This window comes from Miniopterus natalensis, chromosome 13, assembly GCF_054644295.1.
Source record: "Miniopterus natalensis isolate mMinNat1 chromosome 13, mMinNat1.hap1, whole genome shotgun sequence".
NCBI lineage: Eukaryota > Metazoa > Chordata > Mammalia > Chiroptera > Miniopteridae > Miniopterus > Miniopterus natalensis.
The window spans coordinates 46,189,504-46,201,105 of NC_142093.1; the positions used below are offsets into that span (position 1 = coordinate 46,189,504).

At 36.1% G+C, this 11,602-nt stretch overlaps 1 pseudogene; it reads right to left on the bottom strand.

Annotated features, from left to right (window-relative positions):
- Nucleotides 1-449: 449 nt before the first annotated feature.
- LOC107529188 (dysbindin pseudogene) lies at nt 450-1,186 on the bottom strand (annotated as a pseudogene).
- Nucleotides 1,187-11,602: the final 10,416 nt, after the last annotated feature.

An 11,602-nucleotide genomic window follows, 5' to 3' on the forward strand; every position in this document is an offset into this window, starting at 1 on the left:
AACTACGTTTGTTTACCTGTCCATTTCCATTCCCCCTTACTAGAGTGTAAAATTCCTTGGGGATGTGTTCTGTCCTGCTCACCACTGTATTCCCAGCACACGTTACAGTGCCAAACACAGGACATGACATTAAAAAAAATATATCTTGAACAAGTAAACTAGAATCTGATTCATCCACAACTTCCTAAGAGACTTGCCCTATGCCTCGTGTTCTCTTTCATAAAGATCTTAACAAATGATTCAACAACACCAATTTTTTGCTAAGATGCTTGATTTTTAAATTTTTTTGAAGTCCTCAAACTTTATTGTTAGCTTTTCTTTCAGTCAGTTTCTCACAAATGATTGGCAGTTGTGTGGAAATGAAGAGCCTCCATTAAACCACCCATCTTCACAGTGGGATTCTGTGCACGGCTTCCTTAGAAGGTGCTCAGAGACTGTGATGTCCTGATTTAGGAGCCACTGCTATCCTTGTGTAGAGTGGCAAGGGCAGTGTTCATCTCACTCCCTCCTCATCAGACTGAATGGTGGGGGACTCCCCACCTTCACTGGGGTTCTGGGTGGCCCAGTCAGCACAGGATAAAGTAGGTAGCTAGGCTCGTAATTCAGAGAAATTTGCAACCTGAAGAGTAATTTCATTCTGACCAGTACTTGATTTGGGCCCTAAGATGGGGGGGGCAGTACAGTAATACCTTCTCCACCTGAAATTAAAAGGTCATCCAGGGCCTCCTGGTCAGATACATCCACCGATCCATCTGCTCCAGCATGTTGACATTCACCTCCATGGATGACATTCTCGTGGGCTCTCGCCTCTCTGCTATCTGCAGGTAACCTGCAGGTAACCTCCATGTCCTGCTGGAAGGCTTCCTCTGAAAGGTGCTCCTTCAGCTTCATTTGCTGGATATGCTCCATTTCCAGGGCCTTCCAGGTGTGCTCTGCATCCAGTTCAGTGCTGAAGGTTTCCAGTTCCTTCCTCTTATTTTTATTCTAATTTTCCAGTTGTTGGGACTGTGTGTTTGTATCTTTCTAATTCACACCATGCACATATGTCCTCCAGATTCAGCAGGTGGTTTTCTACTTCCTCAAAACTAGTCTCTAAATACCTCAGATTTGCTGTCATGGATTCTAATTTTTTTACATCTGTTTTGCATTTTAGGCTTCTGTGCCTAAAGTCTCTGTATAATTTCATATTTAGAAAGTATCTTGCTAAAATATTTAAAAACCATATATATTAAGCATATTATGTATATATGGAAGATACGTAATCTTCTTGATAACACAACTAGGATTTCACTATATTCCTAGTTTATAGATGATGGTATTAGACTGCAGAAGGTAAGTAATTTGTCCAAAGCCACATAGATCTTAGGTGCTATGGCTCAGATGGGAGCCATTTCTGCCTCACTGTAAAGCCTACGACCTTCCCAATTATCCTTATGTATTTAGGTGCTTATTGTATTGAAGTAATTGCATTGAACATAAGATGTGATAACACAGGACGAAGGAGAATTTAAGTATGTTAATAAACAGAGATGATATAAACATTATTTTCAGAGAATTCCTTGTAGAGCTGTGTTTTAGTATTCTATTAGAATAGAGATATGCATTGGTAAATATTATGTAATATGCTCTGTTATTCCTCAAAAACATAATGTGGTATAGTCTGGGAATGAGGGTAGAATGGCCAGTGGGTACATGGCACCGTGTCCTGAGACTGTAGCACTATAGATACATCCAGCTGCATCCCACACCAAGGGCATTTCTCTGTAGGTGGCCAAGAGAATGGGATACCCATGACCCTTCTGCCAGTGATGCACCAAGTGATGCTGGCTGCTGTAAACTCAAGCGTATTGTGAGACAGGAAAGGTGGGGGAAGGAAGGAGTGATACATGATGATATGAGGAGCTCCATCTTACTCAAATGGGTGTTGCCATAGTTTACCTTAAGTAATAAATGTGGGAAGATTTTCAGTCAGTAAAAAAACAGAAGCAAAAATAAATAAATACTCATAAAACAAAATTTAAATTTCTTAATGTAAAAGTCATGTATAAAGTTAAACTGTAGACAACAGATAAAAGCCAACAATCCCACTGTGTATAATCACAAACTACTTAACTGCAGGCAAATAAAATTGGGGAAAATAAATCTGAGGAAGTGCAATTAAGACTCACTTTGAACAAATGGAATTTTATTTCCTTGTCCTAATTAGAAACAAATAAAAACTAAACAGCTGTTGAGATTACTTGGCTTCAATTAAAAAGATATTTGGGGTTCATTTCACTCATGTACACCTGACATATTTACCTCCCAGGGGAACCTGACTGAATGTGAAGAGTTGCCTCATTCTGGAGAGATACAGCAAAGTGCACTAATAATTAGGACACCAACCACAAATTAGTAAACTGAAGCTCAGCCAAGACTTAGATATGAGATGAAATGTGATAAAAATATAAGGCTTGGAAACTTTTATCATGAAATATAAATGTTTTAACTCCTGTTAAAAGTCCTAAGAATTAAAAAAGCTTCCAATGAAGTTGTTCCGACAATTCTTTTGAGATTCTAAAGTATTATTTCTGTTTCTCAGATAGCTATTTTTTGTTTGCATGTTCCTTTTGTGCAAGAGGATGTGATAGCTTTACACAACCTAAATCACAGTAATAAGTGCTCCAAAATAATCCTGCAGGAGGAATAGGTTTGGAGGAACGGCTTGGTCTTCTCTGAGTTATGCCAGACTGAGAATATCGGGAGCTCATTTATGTACACCTACAGAAAGATGGCCATGTTCATAGAAACATTTAGCGACAGGCAGTTGGAGGAAATAAAGTAAAACAGATTAAGTACAGCATCTGAAGCTATGGTGCTAACATGTTCTTAGCAGTAATTGTTCTAATAGGCATCCAGTAACAGGGCACAGGTGGCCATTGTCAAGAATGTAAGTGGTCACTGTCCAGTATATATGGTGGTGAGACTCTAAGCCTTAACAGGAAATAGACAATAGCAAGTAGGGTCAAATATAATATAAATAGTAAGTGAGTGTTACAGAGAATCTTGCTCACAAAATCATAGATCTTAATCACAGGGCACCTGGACCAATTAACACATGATATTTATAGTATGATTTACTTAGCAAAAAATAATCTGGACATCTGAGGTCTTTGAATCTACCTAAGGCAGTGGTTCACAAACTGGCACACATTTAAATCACTTAGGAACTTAAGTATATATATGTGTGTGTGTGTGTGTATATATATACACACACACATATATATATGTACACATAGTAATTAGTGAGACAATGGCATTGAGTGTTTAAAAGATGCTCAGCTTCGGGGGAAGATCAATGGGGGGGAAAGAGGGACATCTGTAATACTTTCAACAATAAAGATAAATTTTTTTAGAAAAGATACTCAGAAGATTCTAACATGCAGCAAAGTTTGGGAACCAATGGATAAAGTCAGTATTCACCCCAGAGGCTCAATATAGGGCTGATTAACAGTTCCAGCAATGAAGGAAAGAGATTTTGGACTAGGAAATGAGAAAGGCCTAGTACTCTTTGGGAATCACATATGCAACTAATGGAGGAGAAGTCATACATCAGAAAAATGGAGTCAGACCCTTTATTACACCCTTTAATACATTTTTAATTTTTTTACCTTGTAAAAATATTACTTATCCAAAAACTATATAAAACCCTCACCCTCATTTTTTCCCCAAATGAAAAGCAATAAGGAATCACATTAGATGCTTAAAACCATCATTTTCTATTTATAATCCCCTTTATACCTAAATTATTTCCCTATGAATTATTTCTCCAGGAGTCTCTTGTTAACAGTAGATTCCAGAGGAACATAAACAGAGAATTATTCATAGCAGCAGGAAAGCTTAGCGGTTGTTTCTTCCACTACTTTTGTGAAACAGGTGTTGAGACTAAATCCAGAGATTTAGTCTAATGCCCTAAGTGGGATTTCAAATTAATCTTGTCATAAATAATTATTTTGTTAGTGAGTTTGTTTTGGATTATCAGGAATTAATCTTTGATATCTGCATACCCATAAGGGCATGACCTTCTCATAACCTCTCCCTGCTTTCCTAACACTGGCTTCTGTCTTTAATAAAGTGTTCTCTCTTGGGAAAGAAGTATGTGCAGTTGTGAATTTCAGTTCATTTGAATAGAGCTTTGATTCCTTCTTTAAGGCCTGATAGCAAAACAAGAGCTTGCCTTCTGTCTACATCATGTCATTGAAAACTGGAACCTGCTCCAAAGACACAATAACTAACCCTGCCTCATTCCAGACCTCAGCGATCACGGTGGTTGTAAACTTTCTGTTGTCTTGAACCTGTGTTGGCTTAGAAAAAAAAGTCTCATTTTGTTATACACCTTGAGGCCAGTCCTGTTTCCCAAATGAACTTCTGCTTTCTTATTGGCTTCATCTGGATTAACATTCCTCAATGCCAAAGCTTTTCGGAGTTATAACAGCTTTTAATAAATATTTTTTTTCTAATTTTTCACTCTTTGGCATGACAGGCCATTCAGATTTAGAGAAGAAAATGGGACCAACACACATTGGAAAATATAATCATCCTGCCCCTGTTTAATCTTTTCTATCTATCTCTGAAAGTATGATTAAATAATACTCAAACCTAATCATTCTACATTTTCAGGAAAAGCTCCCTTTTCTCCAACTAGTTCAATCTAGTATAATTTTGAGTAATTAGCATACACACAAGCTTAAATTCAAAGATTGCCTTTTAACTTCTTTTTCTTATAACTTACAACAGTGCCCAACATAGAGCAGTCAATAATATTGGCTTTAGAGAGGTCATATTGCACAGTTGTATAGAATACAGACTCAGAATTTCTGTGTCATGTGTATGCATATATATTTTTAATTTTGACATATACTACCAAATTCCCATTCTAGAGGTTGTCCTGATTTATGCTGCTATTAAAAATGAATGCAGATGTCCATTTCTTCTCTCCTTTGGGTCCACAGCATATAAGTCTTTAAAATACATTTTATTTTTTTAATTTGCATTCTTGATTACCACATATTGTAAGCACCTCTTCACAGGTTAACTGATTCAGAATTCACTGCAAATGGATTGCTTATTTTCTTGGTAACTCGGAGAACCTCTTTATCAATATGAATTTTAATTCTTTGTCTCATTTCTAAGCTGCACAGAATTTAGAATAGTCTGTCCCTTAATTTTCTAATTAATTTTTTCCTAATTAATTTTTTTACATTGAGGTATTTGTAGATTTAGATGCAGTTGTAAGAAATAATACAGAATGATCCTGCGTACCCTGTATCCAATTTTTCTCAATAGAAATATTTTGCAAGGCTACAGCATAATAGTATAACCAGGATATTGACATTGAAACAGTCACAATACAGAACATTTTCTTTACCACAGGTACAATTTCTGTTGCCCTTTTATAGCTATGCCTACTTCACTGCATGCCCCACCCCTCTGTAACCTTTGGCAACCACTGATCTGTCTTCCATTTCTATACTTTTGTCACTTCAAGAGTGTTAGGTAACTGGAATCATATAGTAAGTAACCTTTGAGGATTGCTTTTTTTTCTCACTCAGTGTAATTACTCTAAGATTCATTCAAGTTTTTGCATGTATTAATATAGCCCATTTTTCTATATTTCTGAGTAATAATCTGTAATGTGATTGTTCCAGTATTTCTCTTTTTAAGGATATACATTATATATATATATATATATATATATATATATATATATATATATATATATATATATATATATATATATATTCCTAATGGACTGAGAGGTGTTCAATATTTCTTTAACCATGAACACACTGAAGGACATCTGAGTTGTCTATAATTTTTGGCTGTTGTGAATAAAGCTGGTGTAAAATTTGTGTATAGGTCTTTGTGTAAACATAAATTTTCACTTCTACTTGATAGAATTCTCCAGTGAAATATTCTAGAATTATTAAGAACTCAATTTAGCCCGGCAGATGAGGCTGAGTTGATTGAGTGTCCTCCCCTGCACCAGCAGGTTGCAGGTTCAATCCCCGTCAGGGCACATGCCCGGGTTGCGGGCTGGATCCCTAGTAGGGGGCATGCAGGAGGCAGCTGATCAATGTTTCTCCTTCATCAATGTTTCTATTTCTCTCTCCCTCTCCCTTCCTCCTTCCTCTCTCTGAAATTAATAAAAACATCTTTTTTTAAAAAGAACTCTATTTAATGGTAATCGGACTACTCAGATGGTCTATTTCAGGATGACCTGCTTCACTTTTCAGTTTGGCTCATAGTTTCCATTTAGCAATTGTTAAATATTTTTAGCTGAATTCTTCTAATTATATGTCATCCAATGGCATCTGCCCCCAGGTAAGGAAGTGTTCCTGTCCTCTTTCTCTGGGCAGAAACACTTTTTCATCCATTTAGGGTTAATCGATTGCCCTGCAACTTTCTATAATGGGTTCAGGAAATGCCACTAATTTGCTGTTTGTCCAGCTTCTTCCTTGTTGTAAAGGTAGTTGCCACCTTTGCAGCTTCCTACATCACTGAGCCAAGGTCCAAAAATAACTTCATATAATATTGGCATATACTTTTTTTGAGTATACTCAAAATACGGTTTCTCTTTGTTGCTGTTTTAAAATGTCTTTTTTGATTTCAGAGAGAGGAAGGGAGAGGGAGAAAGAGATTGAAATGTCAATGATGAGAGAGTCAACAATATTAGTTATTGTGCATATGGCTGCCTCTGATCAATGGTTGTGGGGACCTAGCCCGCAACCCGGGCATGTGCCCTGACCAGGAATCGAATCACGATTTCCTGGATCATATGTCGATGTTCAACTGCTGAGCCACGCTGGCCGGGCATGGCTTCTCTTTGAAAGATAGAGCAATACTAATTGTAATATTAATACTGCAAATATAGTACCACAGCTCTGTAGAAACTGTATATTTTAAAAGGCCTTTCACATATAGCCTTATTCAGACTCTCACTGCCACAATTAGAAGAGAGGTGAAGTCACTCACCCCAGTTAATCCAGCAAATCAGACACAGAAAGAAGGAAAATTATGATTTGTAAAATCCAAGCACGTTGCTCTCTCTCTATTTCTTGTTCACCATTCCCCTCCCCTTCTCACAGTTCATCCCAATACTCCTGTTCCCGGGATCACTCTGAGTAGCCCAGCTTTATGCAAGCATTTCTTCAGCCTGTTTATATGGATCACCACACCCCAATCACCTGGACTGCCTTATGCCAGACCCACTGCATCAGGCTGTTTGGGAGAGGCAACTGGGGCTCTAATGATAGCAGGCAAGGTGATTTCTATCTACACTAAAATATGAGAATTCTTAACCAGTGCTTCTCAAACTGTGTACATTGTATTTGTCACCTTTTCTGCTTTGTTTTTTGTTTTGGGTTGGTTGGTCGTTTTGTACACTGTGAGCAGGTGATCACGCCAGCTTCGCAACCGAACACTGAACACACGGAGCAGAGTCTCCATGATAATCAAGCAAAATTTTTCCAAATGAATATGGTACATTGATATTGCACATAATAGTTATTGTGCATATGGCAATATGCTACTCATAGCAAATGGGTCTCACAAATAGCTGTCAGCAATATTACTTCCTCATGGTGAAAACAAGTATTCGTGCTTTTCTTTGTTCATTCTACAGTATTTAGAAACAGCTATAATGTTAGCAGTTTTCCCTGATAGCACACAGTTCAATCTTTATCTCTTGCATATACATACACTGATTTTTACTGAAATATGAAGTCTAATTCTTTTCTTCTAAATCCTAGGTTTTTAAGCTTCTAAGGCTAATGATGTTCTTCCCACCTGATAGTTTTGTAGTGGAATAGACAGCCTTTTATTTCTTTAGAAAAAAACCAATGGATGCTTAATTCATTAGATGGCCAACTGGAAAACACTAGGGCGAGTGAGAAAATAATTTTTCAGCTAAAAATTGTACACAGGTTGATTGTGTTACAGTTTATTGATTGTAAGGAGCAAACACTAACTTCACTCAAGGCTGAGTGTCTACAAACTTACTTAGGTCTTGGAATTAGGTAAATACTGTAATCAAAGTAGTTTTAGATGAACAAGTTAAATAAAACCTTTATGGGTTGTCATTTGGTATTCTTTCTCAATAATCTATGTTAACTATAGCTGGAGATTTCTATGAGTCAAACTATTTCTTAAAATGTTTATGCCATCATATTTGTACATAAACACCATAGTTAAATTCTATCATCAGCTCCGCCTATAACACTGATAAGATCCATTTTACTTCTTGAGGTTAATTGCTTCTACCTCCATTCCATAATCTAAACTTCTCAGTTCTATTGAGAAGTATCCAGTTTTTAAAATTGATTTATAACTAGAGAGAGAAGAAGGGAGAGGGAGAGAGAGAAACATCAATATGAGAGGGAAACATTTATTGGCTGCCTCCGGCACACCTCCAATAGGGATAGAGCCCGAAACCTGGGCATGCTCCTTTACAGGGAATTGAACCCGCAATCCTTCAATGCACAGGGCAATGCCCAACCAACTGACCCACACTGGCCAGGGTAAGAAGTGGTACCCAAATTTAAACCTTCCTACCAACTTTTTCTGGCCAATAGAAAACAGTTGTAAATTGTTTTCCAAACATTTTGGTGTTTTCCACATAATTTATTTCTGATGATAAATAAAACAGTCTTCTGGATACCATCAGATAACATAGTGAAGGAAGCACAATATTCCTGTTTTTGCAAGCATTTAAATATCTTTGCCTACAGTATGCCAACTTTTCTCTGGCCTTATAAGTCACTTCTGTAGGATAGCCATAAATTGAGGTTTTATTGATGAATCTAACAAATTATTTTTTTCAAGTAGCCAAATGCCCTAACACCTTATTTAATGCAGAATCTCCTAAAAGTAAATATATGTTTTTAAAAATTGAGCCTGATAAAAAATTATGCTCTTACATCCTTGATTAAGCATCTCTCAAGCCAATCCTCCACTATTTTTTTAAAATAATAATAAAAATTAGTGAATTACTATAGTTCTAGATATACTTTTGATTCTGCTTTTTACTCTGTAGAAAATTTTAAATGCAAATTCTGCTTCTAAGTGAACAGCAATGAAAAGAAGGTCATGACTTTCTCAAGCAAGGCAGCTCTTTTGGCAAACATTTCAGTGTCCTCTGGATTCTCAGAGAAATTCTGATTACAATTATTAAGTTATAACTTTTAAAAAATTTAGGATCTTAGCTTTCATATATGTGTGATATCTGACAATGTTGAACATTCAACTGGAGTTGTAATTTATTAGCTCACAGAGAAGGACTCTGTGACCGTGTATTTTAGGAGTGTCAGCTTTGTAGTTATAAGAAGTAAGAAATCGTTTTGGTAATGTCACATATTTTCTCAGTTTCAGTTCCCAACTTGAGGCAAGAATTTTGAGGTTACAGTTCATTTACTCTTGCCCAGCTATCCAATGTCATTTAGAAATAACCATCCTATTTTTTTGTTTGTTTTTACTCATTTCCTTTAAATTAATGGAATACACCTACTTTATCTCCTCATTATTAACCTAAGGTGATCATACCTTAGGTTCACAGAAGTAAAAATCATTGATTATGAACTATCACTTTCCTATCCTCACTAAATAAATAGGGCTTTCATTACATATCACCTATTTTTAAATTCTAATCTAATGAGACTACCTCATGTTGTCTTGAGGACCCACTGACTGTACCACTATTTTAATACCAATTGTTAAGTCAGCTAGAATTATTAGGTTGAAAGCAACAGAAACAGGCTCTTAATAAGTTAGAGAGGAAAAGTGGGGACAGATATTATTCAAAAGATACTGGTGTATTTCCAATAAATGAAAGGAAGGTTAAATGTGAAAACAATGGTGAGAATTTGCACCAGAATATTTCTGAGGATATCAGCTTTAGGAGCTCATATATTGTCATTCTAAGTTAATTCAGCTTCTTTGGCTGTCTATTACAACAATGAGCCAAAGTAGGTTCTTTGGTCATTTCTGACAGGTGAAATTGAATATAAAAGAAGGACAGAAAAAATAGCCTCTACATTAAAAAAGAAAATAATATTAATTTTAAATTTTAGCACCTGGAAGCAATGACCCAGAAAAGAGTGGGTAAGCAAATGGTTATATTTGTTAGACTTGTTCAGTTTTAATTAATAAAACATTATACAAATGGAAATGGCCTATCAAGTAGTTTAGAAAATTGAACATTACAGTATATCTGGAATGGGGATGTGTATTTAGAAATTATTTTATAGATAAGATATTTGAAACACTGAGGTAATGAGAAAGCATAGGTAGGCAAAAGGCTAAGAAAGGAACTAACTAGATATTTATATTTAGTGATATAGAGGGAAGAGTGAGATAAATTAAGGAGTTAAATTTTGACATGATAATTATAGCAAGAGAACAAAATTGTAAAATATCAGGAAGAAAAGATATTTTAAAAGAGGATATTTTGTCCTGTAGTCAATATAATACTCAATAGTAAAATATATATATATATATTTAAAGTAAAAATCAGAAAAAATGTTTGCTATCAGTTTTATTATTAAACATTAATGCTCTGAAAGTATGGTTGATGGCAAAAATGCTCACAAATTTATCTCATCTCTGCATTCATGTCTTTGCAATGTGATCTTGTAGTTCCCTTCATTAAGAGGTGGAGCATGGAATCTATTTCTCCACCACTTAAATTTTGGCTTCAATATGTGCTTTTCTTTGGCAAATGAGACTTTAGCTTGATGGTGCTAGGGTAATGAGGCGTGTCCTCTATTGCTGCTCTTAAGAACTCTAAAACTCAACACCACACTAATGATCCTGGGATAGCCTGTTAAGTGAGAAGAGACTCATGGTCAAGTTATGCTCCATTGCCACAACTAACATGGAGCCAATAGCCAAATATTTGAGTGATTTCTGTTTTCTATTGGTAGACTGTTGTCTTCTGGAATTTTAACTCGCTTACATTTCTAAAGTGTGATTGATTGTGGTAGAGAAAACTTATGGTAACAGAAATAGCCCTTAGGTAGGGAAGAAAGGAGAAAAAGGGCATAAGGTGGGATGTTGCCAGCCTTCTGAAACTCTATGCAACTGTTGGTGAACTCAGCTGGGTGGCTTTTATATGGAGCAGGCATCAAACCCTGCTAGATTATGGCCATATTCCCTAAAGAGTATCTGATAAACATTAGGTAGTCAATTTGATTTTCTATACCTTTGTAGTTTTGTTCAACATTATGAGATTTTTATTTGCATCTTCCTTATATACATGAAAAGATGTGCCCTCAAATCCTCCAGTGGGATATTATTAATGGCAACCATAATATAAGCATTAAGAAGGCAAATGTGACATGTACTCAGTAGAAGGTGGCCGAGAACTGGCCACCTACTACCTCTTTTTATGGCCTTGTGTTCTTAGGGTCCTGAAATAATATAGAAAAAAAATCAAGAAAGATCTTCAAAAGGTCATAATTTATTGACTTTATGATGCCAACTAACATCATGGGAACAGACCAGAGTCTCAAGCCTACCTCCCAGTTCAGCCTTTCCTCTCCTCTCTTCCTAACAATACACGTTTCAT